This window comes from Paroedura picta, chromosome 15, assembly GCF_049243985.1.
Source record: "Paroedura picta isolate Pp20150507F chromosome 15, Ppicta_v3.0, whole genome shotgun sequence".
NCBI classification, from domain to species: Eukaryota; Metazoa; Chordata; class Lepidosauria; order Squamata; family Gekkonidae; genus Paroedura; species Paroedura picta.
In genome coordinates, this window is record NC_135383.1 from 8,085,537 (window position 1) to 8,099,923 (window position 14,387).

Sequence of the window (14,387 nt, forward strand, 5' to 3'; positions counted from 1 at the left end):
ACAATGAAATGCGCACCTTGTGCAGGGACCCATACAACTGAGGAGAAGAGCTGGCTTTTTCTAACCTGCTTTTCACTACCCAAAGGAGACTCAAAGTGGCTTACAATCACCTACCCTCCCTCTGCCTGCAACAGACACTGTGAGATCGCTGGGACTGAGAGAGCTCTGAGAGAACTGTGACTGGCCCAAGGTCACCCAGCTGGCTGCATGTGGAGGAAAAGCGGAGGGAATCTAACCCAGGTCTCTAGAGTAGAAGCTGCTGCTCATAACCACAACAAAAAGCAGGCTCTCAAATGAAGCCCATTGTGGAATCTGCTTGAAACCTGGAGGGTCTTTAGACAGGCACTCATATAGTTTCCCATAGGATGTCTTGTGAGCTGATGAGGCTGGTTATGTGCAGCCGAGGGAGCAATTGAACCCTGAACATTCGCCCATCCCCAGGGGAAATCAAAGTGGATTGGGCCATCTGGAAGGGAAGCGGAATTGGCTTGGGTCTCAGTTGTACCACTGCGGATAACTGTTGTCTAATAACATTGCAGCCACTGGAATGTCTCATCATAACACCCCCCCTCTGCAACCTTACAGGGCTTCAGCCACATTCTTTTTTGCTTTTGGCTTTGATCTGCAAAAGGCCAGAGCCACAGAGAGATCTGGGGAAGGAACGGCAGCTCCCGCTGCTCGACAGGCCGGGCTCGGAAGCTGTCATTTCACGGACAGCCGATTGTATCGCTGGCTGCATTGTGTTCTTTGTTGAGAGAAGCCGGTGGCTAAAAATTCTAGGGAGATGCAGTGTCAGGCAGGATGTGGCCGGCTGCTTTGTTGGGTTGTGGGGCGGGGAAGAGGGGAGGCTGTTTCTTGGCATTCCTTCCGGCCCTTGATTCCTTTGTCGTAAAAGGTGCTTTTCAGAACCCCGGCACAGCTGCCAGTTCCCCTTCTGGAACCAGGTCTAGCCGATGCACCCAGTGCAGAGTGCATGGATGGGCAGGGCTGGCAGCCTTCAGGAATTACAGCTGGACTCCAGCCTGCAGAGATCAGGTCCCCTGGAGCAGTGGATGCTTTGGAGTGGGAGGAGGAGGGGTTGGTCAGGGGTAGGAGACAGAAGGCGATTGGCCAGCCGCTGAACAGCCAGGAAAGCCGGTTGGAGGAGGAGGCACTCAGGGGTGGGACAGCCACCCTGATTGGGTGTTAAGCGATGAGTGGCACTTAAGCCATGAGACCAGCTCCTCCTCCAAGTCCTTACCAGAAATATTAAGTGGAACAGATTTAATCCATGTATAGTCCACTTATCAAGGCCGATTACAAAATATTTAATACAATTAAATCAGACAGTTTAAGGCATCCAATAGACGGTGTCCGGGAATTGATCCAGAAAAGGGAGGCAACCATTTAAACAGACTATATACTCTGCATGTCTCCAGGAGCCAATTTGTTTTTAATGCCTTCAGCAGCTTTATGTTCCACCCTCCATGCTTTCGTGAAAAGTTTCTGTTGACATCCACATTTTTTGTCGCCATAAACCAACTGGTTCTGAGGATTCTGTCAGAGTAGAGTAGAAAGATCAGTAACCCCGGGAGAAAATGGCTGCTCGGGTCGGCCGATTCCTTCCCTCAGGCGCTGTCTTTCTTTGAACCTTTTATGCTCAGCCTCTCCTGCCCCCCACCCGCCCTGGAAAAGGATACTCCTTCAGGGCAGCTCCCGAAAATGGTGCAAGAGGTAATAGGAAAAGCCACAACCATACACAGCAGGAAGAAAAGCGCCAATAAAACCAGTTAACCAGCTAAATGAGGCAGCAGGTTGAGTTCAGCGGGGATATTGGTGGTTTCCCACTTTGGGATGTCAAAACAGCTTATTTGCCATTGTGGAGAAGTGAGTCAAGCAGGCGGTAGCTTTGGAAACATTGCCAGGTGGGTGAAATAAAAGAAGGGAGAGATGGGTGATTCAGGCACATTCGGCTCGTGACGCACCGGGAAGGCTGCCAACCTGTGAGCGACCAACCTGTGTGTTGGGCGGGGTGGGCTGTTAACCGTGACGTCATGAGTACAATGGCGTCGCTTGGAGAAGCCCTGGAAGCAGTGTCGCCGTGTCACTGGGGATGCTCTGAAAGAGTGGCCAAACTGTGGCTCTCCAGATGTCCATGGACTACAATTCTCACAAGCCCTTGCCAGCACATGGCCTAAACTCTGACGCCCTGGTTCAATGCCACAGCATTGCTGCTGACATGGGGACCTCAGCTGGTCCTTCAAGAAGTGATGTCATCATGCCTGGATGCTGCCAATCACTCCCCGTTCCCCACCTGTTTCCCCCAACCACCACCTGAACGGTTGCAGGAAGGCCCAGCCGGGGCTGGGAGGTTTCCTGCCATTGTAGGGCACCTGACAACTCTGCACGACAGTGGTTTTTAATCCCTCTCAAATCTAGGACCCAGCTTTGACCCTTGGGGAGTGGCATGAGAGCTATTGAGCTGTAAGCATGGGTCTGGAAATCAGGCGGTAACACAGTTGTATTACAGGAAAAACAGGGTGGGGGGGGGTAGGGTGAAGACCTCACTTGTTTCAAGGCCACGCTGACGTTTGGTGCTACCCTAAGTAGATTTGCACCCTTCTGTCAAAGTAGAAGACCAAGTCATAAGAGGAAAGTCTGAGGGACTTGGGAATGTTCAGCCTGGAGAAGAAGAAGTTGAGAGGGGACAGGGTGGCTCTCTTGAAGGATTTGAAAGGTGGTTATCCTCACTGGTTGTCTTCAGGCAGTGGCTGGACAGAGGCTTATTCTGGATATTCAAAGCTGATCCTGCACTGAGCAGAAGGTTGGACTAGATGGCCTGCATGGCCCCTTCCGACTCTATGATTGTAGTTCAGTGGTGGAATGGGCTGTCTAAGGAGGTGGGTGAGCTCCTCTTACTGGCAGTCTGCAAGCAGCGGCTGGACAGATCTTTATCCTGGATGCTTGAGGTTGATCCTGAACTGAGCAGGGGGTTGGACTAGAGGGAATGGCCCCTTCCAACTGCAGGAGTCTATGATTCTGTAAAATTGATGGGCTCATAAAGGGCTGCCTCTGCCTAGGGTGTCCCGCTGAGAGAGCTAGGGATACGAAAAATAAGTAACAAACCAAATTCCAGCGCCGTGGAAGAATTCTTGACCTGCCAATCGGCTGCTTCTTTCCAAAAGCAGGCCAAGGGAGGGCTAAATTCCTCTCCCCGCCTGTGCATGGGCAGCTGATCCAGTTAAAAAGCAGCACCCTCAAGGCAGCTTTAAAAGGTGATGCAAGCCAACAGGTGGGCTCTACGGCCCACCTGAGGGTCATGACCGTGCGGCTGAAAGCCTTCTCTCCCTCTGCCGGGGATTCCGACTGTGAAAACCGCATTTCTGCTTTGGGGGAGCGCCGTTCCCCGACGTGCGATACCCAGCAAAAATTTCCATGCAAATAAAGAGCAGAGCGCGCCTTGTTCCTAATAAACCCGTCCGCGGCTCCTTCCTGCGGCAGCCGAGGGTTTCAACTGCGCCAGCGCTACTAACGCCACGCAAGCATATGTCTTTGCCAGGCGTTCCAGGCGGGCCTGCCAGGCCGTAACGGCTTCCACTTTTGGAGGCTTTTTATGGGAGGCAAATAAAAATAGAGTTTTATGGAATTTAGCCCCAGTCTCTCTGCAAGCGGCTGTTGCTGTCCGCCGAGCCCTTTAGGCCGAGAATCCATCTCTGCCGCAGGAGTGGAATTCGAGGAAGACGGCTGCTTCGAACGGGCTCTCCCGGGTGGTGGTTTTATAGCTCTCCGAACAGGCAGGCTGGAGTGCATCTTAGCAGAACGGTCCCATTCCGGGATGCTCTGATTGCCTTCGAGGGGGACTGGGGGCTTCCGGCTAGCTAGGCAGAGATCTTGAATAAAATGTGATGAGGTGTTAGCATTGCAAGTCCGTTCGCCGATACTTCCGCTCCCCCCTAGAGCTTGCAATTTAAAACTCGCAGTTTTACACTTGCAATAGACCCCCCCCCCCAGCTAGGTTCAAGGGGGCGGGAGAATTTCTGCATTTGTAGTAAAATACAAACGGTTACAAATTGTTAAAAAAACAACACCTTGGAGGGGAAAGGGTTGGGGGTAGCAAGCATGGTGTAGTGGTTAAGAGTGGCAGATTCTAATCTGGTGAGCCGCGTTGGTTTCCGGGTAAACTTGGGCTAGTCACAGTGAACCGGGTCACAGGGGGTACGGAAGTAGGGCCAAATCCGGGTGAGTTCACGTGAATGCTTCGCCTAACGGGAAAACAGAGCAAGGGACCTTTTCTTGCGGGAGAATACTTGCCTGTGATTGCCAGTTGAGTGAAGAGTTTAAGATGAGCAATTTTGGATTCCCGAGAAGCATCTTAGCCGCTTCTGCTGATGTGCCACGATTAATGCCATTGGCTGGGGCAGGGGTCGTCAAACTGTGGCCCTCCAGATGTCCATGGACTACAATCCCCATGAGCCCCTGCCAGCGAACGCTGGCAGGGGCTCATGGGAATTGTAGTCCATGGACATCTGGAGGGCCGCGGTTTGACGACCCCTGCGCTGGGGAAACAATTCTCCTTCCAACTTCACAGCTACTCTTGCATGAGAAGGTTGCCAGTTTTGGGTAAAGAAATACCTGGAGATTATGGGGGCGGAGCCTGGGGAAGGGAGGGGCCTCAGAAAGACATGAAGCCGTAGAGTCCGTGCTCCAAACCAGCCAGTCTCTCCAGGGGAACTGATCCGGGTTCTCCGGCGATCCATTGTAATAGCAGGAGACCTCCAGGTGCCATCTGGAAGTTGCAGCAGCTGCACGGTGTTGGCAGGGGCTCATGGGAATTGTAGTACATGGACTTCTGGAGAACCCTAGTTTGGCCACCCCTCCTTTAGGGCCTTACCTCGTTCCTTTAAAGCCAGGGTTATGGCCCAAGGGTTATGGCTGGGGCCAGTGGGCGTGGTTAAAAGAGCAAAAGGGGTGGAGCTCCACAGTTCAAGATCAAAGGCTGCAGCGGAGACTTTTTATGATTATTATTTTTTTTTACTCCCTTCTGCTCGACCCTTTCATTTAGCGGAGAAAACATTTAGCGCCCGTTTTTAATTTCTTTGTTTTTCCCTGCCTTTCTTTGACTGCCGTTAATGAGATGCGGAGAACGCCAGCAAATCTGACTCATGGAGCAATTAGATTCCCCAAAGTTGTGTGGCCAACAAACCGGCACAATATTTTTGAGGCTTCTGACAAATGGTGGGGAGGGGTGGGGAGGGGGAAAGAAAGAACAGCTTTGGTGACTCATGTTCCCCTTTATTCTGTTGCCGTAACAGAGATCATCTTTGCTCGGTAAGAAGAAGAAGAAGACGAAGAAGAAAATAGAACTCCCTACACAGCACCGGGTGGGAGCTGTGAGGTTCGGCGCTGAATGGAGAGAGGCAGCTAAAGCAAGCCTCTGTTCTCGCCCGCATTCACATGCCTATTAATCAGGGAGCAAGGTCTCCAGCTCCCCCTCCTCCCAGCTCCTTCTTGAGAGCTGCTGAGCATTGCCAACTTCCAGGTGGGGGGTAGCGGAGATCTCCTGGAATTACAACTGATCTTCATGCAGGGAAATCAGACCACCTGGCAATCAGCAGGGTGGTGGTGGTGGTGGGACTTATAGAATCCTAGCATCAGAGAGTTGGAAGGGGCCAGACAGGCCAGCTAGACCCATCCACCTGCTCAATGCAGGATCAGCCTCCAGCAGCCAAAATAAGTCTCTGTCCAGCTGCTGCTTGAAGACCACCAGGGAGGGGGAGCTCTCCACCTCCTTAGGCAGCCCATTCCACCCCTGAACTAGACTTATAGAATCCTAGAGTGGGAAGGGGCCATCCAGGTCATCTAGTCCCATCTCCTGCTCAATGCAGGATCAGCCTGGAGCATCCAGGAGAAGGAGCTGTCCAGCTGCTGCTCGAAGACTTGCTGGCAGTGAAGAGGGGCCTGGGCTGGCATCACCAGTGATCTGGTGACATCACTTCCAGCGGGCTCTGGAAAGGGCATCGTTACATTGCTGGCAACGCGGGGATGCTCTGGGCCGAAGTCCATTTCACTGTAGTGTTTTTGCAGATACCGGAGTGTTGCTGGGGATGCAAAGGTGCCGTCCCGAGATTCAGAACATCTGAAGGTTCCTTGCCAGCCCTCCCCCCTGAGATTCCCACCAAGGAATACCTGAGCCTTTGAAGAACTCCCAAGTTGTAAGCTTCGCTTTAGGGGATTGGCCTAACCCAGGGATTTTCGAGCCAGATCTCTGGCAGAGCTGCGATTTAGCAAGATATTCCTGCATTGCAAACATCTCCGGTGCTGAACTAAGGCTAAATAGAGCCATCCCTGTCCCCCATCCTCCAGGGAAGAAAAAGCATGCTGGAATTGCAAACTCTCTTGTCATCAGCCAGCTTATGGGGAGAGACCCTTGCTGCTTTTCTGGTGAAGTCAGCCAGACAGTGGTGGATTTGCTAGCTGTTGGGGCCCTAACCTGGAAGCCTCAGGCTAGCCAGATGGTATCTGATTTCAGAAGCTAAGCAGTATGGGGACCTGGGATGGGAGACCTCCACGGAAGTCCAGGGTTGCTACACAGAGGAGGAGGAGGATGGCAAACCACCTTGATCTCAAAATCACATGAGATCTCTACACTTTCCATTATAGGGTTGCCAGCTCTGGGTTGGGAAGTACCTGAATATTTTGGGAGAGGAGCTGGGAGTGGGCATTTTTTGGGGCATGGAAGGACTTTGATGTTGTATGGTTCCATGGAGTCCCGTCTCCAAAGCAGGAGCTCCTGTTAATGGTACGAACTTGCTGGTTTGACTGGGCAGCATGTCAGGTGGTTTGTGGTCTTCTTCTTGCTGCTATTGTTATTGCTACCTGATCTTGCTGTTTTGACAAGATACGAGGCATGCAAGGTGCGGCCAGCACGCGCGTATTCCTGTCTCAGCCAAAAGTCAATCTGGGTCGAGAGCCGAAATCAACTCAGCAATATTGCCGGCGCTTTGTTCAGGTTAAGGATGTCAAAAGCTGCCCTTGAAATTTCACCTGCTTTAGCCAAAGTAGCTTCCTTTTAATGTAGAGCTCAGGAAGAAGCTTCCAACAGCACTCTAAAGAGAAATTCCACCTGCCTTAGCAAAACTATTGAGCTTTCCTCTAAATCCCCTACCTATTTTTCACTGACTGGTTATCCAGCATTCAAGCAGCCTTCTGTTGGGGAGAAGGGGGGAGGGTTGGCTCTCTTTGCCAAAATTCTCAGTTCCATCCTACCCCTTCTGCACCTATTCTACTTCATTCATCTTCAGCGATGTCGTCATGTTGGCAAACCCAATTAATGCCTTTGACTGGACGGTCCCTGATCGACCGGGATTCCCCCTGTGACCAATCTGGAAGGAGAAAGAAGTAGGAAGCAAGACGAAGAAGAAGCAAATGCACAACCACATTAAGCAGGAGCAAAACCGAGAAGTGAGCGCTTACAATGTTCCTCTACATGCGCTCTGAAGTTGGTCTTTGGAGCAAGAAATAATCAAAGAGTGCTTCGTGCTGCCCATAACAGATGTTTTGCCAAAACCCATCTTGATTTGGGTTCGAGACCAGTGGTGGCCAAACTGTGACTCTCCAAATGTCCATGGACTACAGTTCCCATGAGCCCCTGCCAGCACATAGGAGCTGTAGTCCATCGACATCTGGAGAGCCACAGATTGGCCACCCCTGGTCTAGACAACAGACGGTGTCTTTTGCAGTCTGATATTCCCTGCTCTTATAGGGTTGCCAGCTCTGGGTTGGGAGACACCTAGATATTTTAGGGGTGGAGCATGAAGAAGGTGGGGTTCATGTAGGGAAGGACTTCCATGGGCTATAGCCCCATGAAGCTCATCTTCCGAAGTGACCATTTTCTCCAGGGGGACTGATCTTTGTCACCTGGAGATCTCTGGCCACCCCCTGAAGGTTGACAATCTGCCACAGGGTTTTGCTTCTTCAGAAATCAAGCTCCTAAAGCCATTGTGGGTCGAATCTTCTCTATTGCCCAGGCCCTGCCCACTGAAGGCCACTTTAATTCTCGCCACACGAACGGAGCTGCACAATTGGTCCGAAAGGACCAAAAAAACCCCCCACCAGGTTGACTCCTTGAATCGACCAGGCAGATGATAAACACGTGAGGGAAGGCGGAGAGCTTTCCGAGCGACCTGTCAGAGAGAGCAAGCTCATTTTTCATTCTTCTGGCTCCGGGGAAAACACTCCTTCCTGAAGCAAACGGCATCTGTCAGTGCCAGCTACAAGGGTGCTGAGGCCCGAAAGCTGGTAATGTCTGTTTTGTTCCTCAAGAAGTGTGTGTGTGTGTGTGGACGACGACAGCAAAACCTCCCCTCCAAAATTAATATTAATACTAAACTGTCAGGACACCAATTTGGCGGCCCGACAGCCGCCCGGGCAGCCTTTGTGGTGAAATCCCCGAGAAAGCCGGAATGAAGATGAAATTGTTTTCGGGCCAGGTTTGAGAAATGACTCCGTGCGCGTCGCACATTCCTGAACAGCGCATGAGTGGCATTCGGGGCCGTGTTTTCCAAATGCCTGTTTTCCCACTTGGGTTTGTTCGCCAAGGAACCCCCCCCCAGGAACACCTGTTTGGGCCTGTTTTGTATCATAGAGGATTGGGAGGGATGTTCTCCGGTGCATGCTGGGATACCGCCGAGACCTTTGAGGCTGTGTGGTCAGCTCATGTGACCAGAGACTAGCCTGATTGTTGCATGTTGCAAAATAGAGTGGTCATGGAAAGAGTTTCAAGGGAGTTGGTCTGTCTGCATCGATCATCTTGCAAAGGAGCTTCTTTCTGGGCATGCCTCATGCTTTTTCTTATAGTTTCGAGGGGTGGACCAGTGCCTAAAGAGAGTAGCCGGTTTCCAGGGGGTCCCAGATAGACTCCCAGAGGGTTGCCATCTATTAGCAGGGAAATTCATGGATCTTTGGGGTTCACAGCTTGGGGGGACACGGTTTGGGAAGGGAAGGGACCTCAGCAGGTGATCCCACCACACAATCTATTCTGCCATCGAAGGCCCTGAACTGCTCGAGTTGATTCTGTCGGCTGGGGTGGAGGGAGGGCTGGAACTCTGAGCCCGTTGACCTGCCGCCGGTCTGTAATCGGCAATTAACACCCCAGTCTCTTGGGAAGGAAAGTGCCTCGGAGTCAGGTCAGCTGGATCAATATGGCAGTGAACTTGAGCAGCTCAGCAGCTTAATTCCAGAAAGAAAGAGAGAGAGAGAGATGCAAAAATGTCCTAAAGGTGTTACCTTTCCAGTCCACTGCTTCACGCAGTTTATTCTAGTGGCACATGCACATAACTACGGACCCCATTGTGATGTATGGTTAGGGGACCTTCACGCTGTGAATGCTAGGGGGTCTTAATGCTTATGTGGCTAGTGGGCTGCCAGGACAAAAAGAAGCAGCTGCCAGTTGCTTCCGAAGTTCCCTCTGTCCCTGGGAAGGATGCCCCAGCACAAGCAACAGCTAGCTGTACTCTGCTAAGGCCCCCAAATCCTTAAACCGGGGTGATGCTAAGGGGGAGCAACTGATTTCTGGGAGGCATGGATATCTCCCAAAGAAAACGAGTGCTTGTGTCTTTTGTGTAACCAGTAAAAAATGTGGCTTGTGGCCCATGTTCTAGGCTCGCAGGATTTGGGCTTCTTCTAACCGAGACCGGACGTCTGCAGCTCCAGCCGGGAGCTGTTCTTTCTTTGCATTCCTCCTCTGCAGCCCATAAATCCGAAACGTGTGATTATTTGCATGTGCTCAGCATCCTCCGGGCTGTTGTCCAACATTTGCATTAATGTCTCCGCTTGCCCTCAGTTTCGAGCTTGCCTGATTATTGGGAGCCTTCCTTTTTTTGTTTTCTGGAAAAAAAAAGAACTTTCGAAAGGTTGCAGTCTCCCGCTGCTTAAAAGCAAAACAATTATGTAAGGCTGGCGAGCCAATCAAGGAGAGGGGGGGGGGGTAAAGCGAGAAGCCAGCAAGCCCCCTTGGCTGAAAGTCACTCTTGAATCCGGGCACTCTCCTTGCCTAGCAAGCCTTCCGGGCAGACGATCCAAGGGCAGAGCAATCAGAAGCTGCCGCTACCCAGACGGAGAGAGAGTAATCGGGTTCCTCTCCTCTAGGAGCCCCTGCAAGGGCACAGAGGAACAAAGCTGTGTGTTTTCAGACGCACCTGATTGATTCTGCTTGGCGGCTCATGGAGGGGCATTAAAACCGGCACCGTTTCAATGACACGCCCAGGCAAAACCATTCAGGCAAGGATTACGGGCCTGGTTTGTCTTTGGAATTCGGATTGTGAAATACCTGGAGATTTGGGGAGTGGAGCCTGGGCAAGGTGAGGGTTGCTGGGGGAAGAGAGGCCTCAGTGGGGTACAATACCGTAGTGTCCACCATCCAAATCAGGGGAAATGGATCTCTGTAACTGGGAGGTGTAATTCTGGGAGCTCTCCAGGTGTTGCCTGGAATCTGGCAGCCCTACTTGATGGATGTCTTTGTGTGTGTATCTGTGTGTGCATGTGATGGAATTTGGGGCTGCCATTGCCTGGTGACAACAACATGGGAAGTCCTCGGTCGCTCTGCCCAGTTCCCGAGGAACTAGTTGGCCACTGTGTGAGGCAGGATGCTGGACTAGATGGACCCCCGGTCAGATGTTTTTAGGAAGGCCTCGGCCTCTCTGCCCTGTTGTTGGCTCTCCAGAGGGACTGGCTGGCCCCTGTGTGAGACAGAATGCTGGATTAGAGGGACCCCTGGTCAGATCCAGCAGGGTTCTTCTGATGTCCTAATGAAGGCCTCATCTTCTCTGCCCAGTTGTTGGCCCTCCCGAAGAACTAGTTGGCCACTATGTGAGACAGGATGCTGGACTAGATGGACCCCTGGTCTGATCCAGCAGGGCTCTTCTAATTTTCTTATACCACAGAAGCCCCTCAGCAGCTTTGATCTGGTTCCGACAGGGGTGCACTTCCTGGTATTTCAGTCTGTCCCCATCTAGATGGACTGGCTACTTACTCAGTTTGGAATATTCCGTTCTGGCTGTGGGATTGACTCTCGCAGTTCTGAGCCTGGAATGTTGCCGCCCCATCTGCCTCGTCCAGGTTTGTTTGGGTTTTGCGAGGCATCATATTCCAAAGTTGTGCCAGCTGACAAGTCTTGATTGATACCCTCCACCACCGACGCTATTCCCTACCATCCCATGTTGTTTACCCAACACTGTCAGGGACTGTCCTCCAATATCAGATGTCCCAGCTAACAATAGAGGAGAGGCCGGTTGCAAAGTTGCAAAGATTTCCCCATTGCTGTTTGGCCCAAATATTCACTGGAGGAGACATTTCAGGAGAAATCCTTTGGGAGCAAATTCAGTCCGGCTGTCGGTGACCCTGGGGGAAATACACCAATGCTAAGCCGGTGTTTAACGTTTGACAACCCTCAGTGGGATGGAAGGCACTGCCGGGCTCTGCGAGGGGGTGCTAGCAAGCTGGGTCTGCAAGCTGGAGGGGGTGAACTCGGCCCCCGAAGCAGGTGCTCATTTCCGCTTGCACAAAATCTCTTTGTCCGAACCAGACAAGCTCTTGAGTGTTGGGGAGGGGACGCTGCTGACCGTCGGATGAAAACCCCTTCTGTTTGCTCTTAGTGTAATAATGCGGCCAGTGTGTGGGGGATACGCCTCTGGAAGCCGGGATTCTTTCGAAGGGCAGGCAGCGTGTGAAATTCTTGCAGGCCTCCATTTTTAGCATTCCCTGATCTGGATTGGGAGGTTTCTGGAGACAAGGGAGTGATAGGGGAGTGAGGTTTGGGTTGGGGAAAACCTGTAGATTTTGGGCGTGTAACCTGGGGAAGGAGAGGGTCCTCAGTGGGGTCTACTGCCATCGGACCCAACCTCCAAAGCAGCCATTTTCTCCAGGGGAAGGAGGTGTATTGTAATATGATGTCACTTCCTGGGACGGATCCCCCTACGTGTGCTTCACCCTAAGCTACTATTTTCCTAGACATCCCTATCGCATTTGGATGATCTTTTGATCTCCACAGGGAACTATAACCAAGCAGGGCTTCCCCGGCAAGTTATACCTGCGTAATTCTTGATGTCTTGATGCCTCTCCTTGTGGCATGACAGCTTTAGGTGTAACAGTCGTGGATGTAAGAAATACAACACATGAGAATCCGAGGCACATTAGCGCTCTCTGATTACCCTTTTCATCCGCAGGCCGATGCATTCCCGCGGTTCTCCTTCGGCAAGTTTGCTTCTTCTCTTGCAGGAAGGCGTCCCCCTCCCTCCAGTTTCCTGAGCGCTTTCTGGTATTCTGGGCCCAGCGGGTGGCTGCCGCCAAATTGCTCTCCCTTGGTTCTTTGGCTGCAAGCATCAGAATAAAAGAGGAGCTGATGCAGCGAAAGCAGAGTTCTAAAGCCGGGGCCGTTCCCCGCTCTGTGATTCCGAGAGGATGAAACTGTAAGGCGAGGGATGTCTGTGCGGGAGTCGGGGCCTAACAGCAAGGCTCCTCTGATATTGCGGGGTAGACAAGCCGAAGCCATGGCAGTGGATCAAAACAATTGCTAAACAATAGAGCTGGGATCTGTCCAGGGGGTGGCCAGGGTTCAACCTGGGCCTTTCAAATGATGGCCGTAGAGCATGCTTTTAGAGGGATGGCATTACTCAGTTCTCAGGCTCCCATTGGCATGAACGTAATGTATGGTTCTATCGATGGCGTATTCTGGTTAATTAGTCAATGCATACAAGACAAGGGAGAGAATCCTGCGAAAGAGACAGTAATACAGTGGTAAAAGGTAAAAGGTAAAGGTAAAGGTATCCCCTGTGCAAGCACCGGGTCATGTCTGACCCTTGAGGTGACGCCCTCCAGTGTTTTCTTGGCAGTCTCAGTACGGGGTGGTTTGCCAGTGCCTTCCCCAGTCATTACCGTTTACCCCCCAGCAAGCTGGGTACTCATTTTACCGACCTCGGAAGGATGGAAGGCTGAGTCAACCTTGAGCCAGCTGCTGGGATCGAACTCCCAGCCTCATGGGCAGAGCTTCAGACTGCATGTCTGCTGCCTTACCACTCTGCGCCACAAGAGGCTCAATACAGTGGTAGTTACCTAAATATAAGAAGCAAATGTACAAATATCCACAAAAGGTTTACGTAAACGTTCCTTAATCCAACACCACCAAAGAAACGGAAATAACAGTTTCATTAATGCAGTGTCACCGTCAGCAGGAACGTCTGCTGTTCAAGTTGATGCGTATCGAACAAACAGATCCAGTTTTAATGCATCGTTAGCAAACTCATCAGACAAAACATGCTCATATCTTACGTGAAGCTGAAAAAGCAGCACGGTGGCTAGATAAGATGGGTCTTCAGTAATGCCCCATTTCGGGCTTGCCTTTTTCAATTATCTTCCGAATAGTATCCAGCTAATGTGGTTAATTAGTCAATGTACTCTCTGTCATGGGACTCCACTGCCCTCTCCAGACTCTGTCCTCAAATCTCTAGGAGTTTTCCCACCTGGATCTGACAACCTTGCCCCCCGTCCAATGGTCAAGAGGGGTCTGGCGAGGTGATTCTCACTTCAATCTGATATCCGAATAAGAACTCGAGAATCTTAGCCGCGTTACTCAGTTGTGACAAACAAACAAACAACACCCCAGTCTTGTAGGCACATGAACAAGTCAGGCTGCCTTATCCTGAAATAGAGCCTTGGTCCTTCAAGGTTGGCTCCCCAGGGTCTCAGGTAGAAGTCTGTCACATCAAATACCTCCTGGTCCTTTGAAACTGAAGATGCCCAGGATTGAACCTGGTATACCCAGGTATAAATTCCAACCTCCAGACGCTGCAACCGCAAAGACATTGCATTACAGATAACACCTAAATGTCCTCTCCTCCGAGGCACCCATCTATCAACCTAAGGTTGACACAGAGCCTACCTGCATGCATCGGAGCAAACCCAAGATCGCCAAATGCTCTCTCCACCCTCCTCCCGCAGAGAACATAAAGACACAAATGATCCATGCAGTAACACCATGGCAGGTTGCAGAGGCCAACCTGACATAGACCGTCTGGACCTTTTGTCCTGATCCATCTTCCATTCAAACATGAGCAGTGGAGATGAATGAACTTGGCTCAAAGTACAATTCAGGGGTGACCTGCTCTTCCTAGTCCCACTTTGGATGCCCTCATTAAGGACAACTGGAGAGGGGATTCAGTAGACGTCTGCAGGCGCAGTTTCTTTCTCATTAAAACATCTGGCTTATGAATAATACAGGGAGACTCTTTTTCGTGTACTAAAAGCCGTCTTCCGTAAGAGGACAGATACGGGCATTGGGTCAGAGGCTGTTGACGATGTCCCCTGGTGCAGAGGCTGAAAATGCATTATCTGAGCATGTCCGTGGCCCGACCCAA

At 51.4% G+C, this 14,387-nt stretch overlaps 1 protein-coding gene and 1 long non-coding RNA gene across 3 annotated transcripts in view; one reads left to right on the top strand and one right to left on the bottom strand.

Annotated features, from left to right (window-relative positions):
* The window catches only part of AJAP1 (adherens junctions associated protein 1), a 91,143-nt gene that overhangs the window by 12,468 nt on the left and 64,288 nt on the right, over positions 1 to 14,387 (top strand). The window lies entirely within an intron of this gene.
* LOC143824149 (uncharacterized) lies at positions 1,322 to 9,299 on the bottom strand. The gene is made up of 3 exons (XR_013226710.1): positions 9,265 to 9,299; positions 7,145 to 7,361; positions 1,322 to 1,536 (listed from the first exon to the last, which is right to left on the bottom strand). It is a non-coding gene; the product is annotated as an uncharacterized LOC143824149 (long non-coding RNA).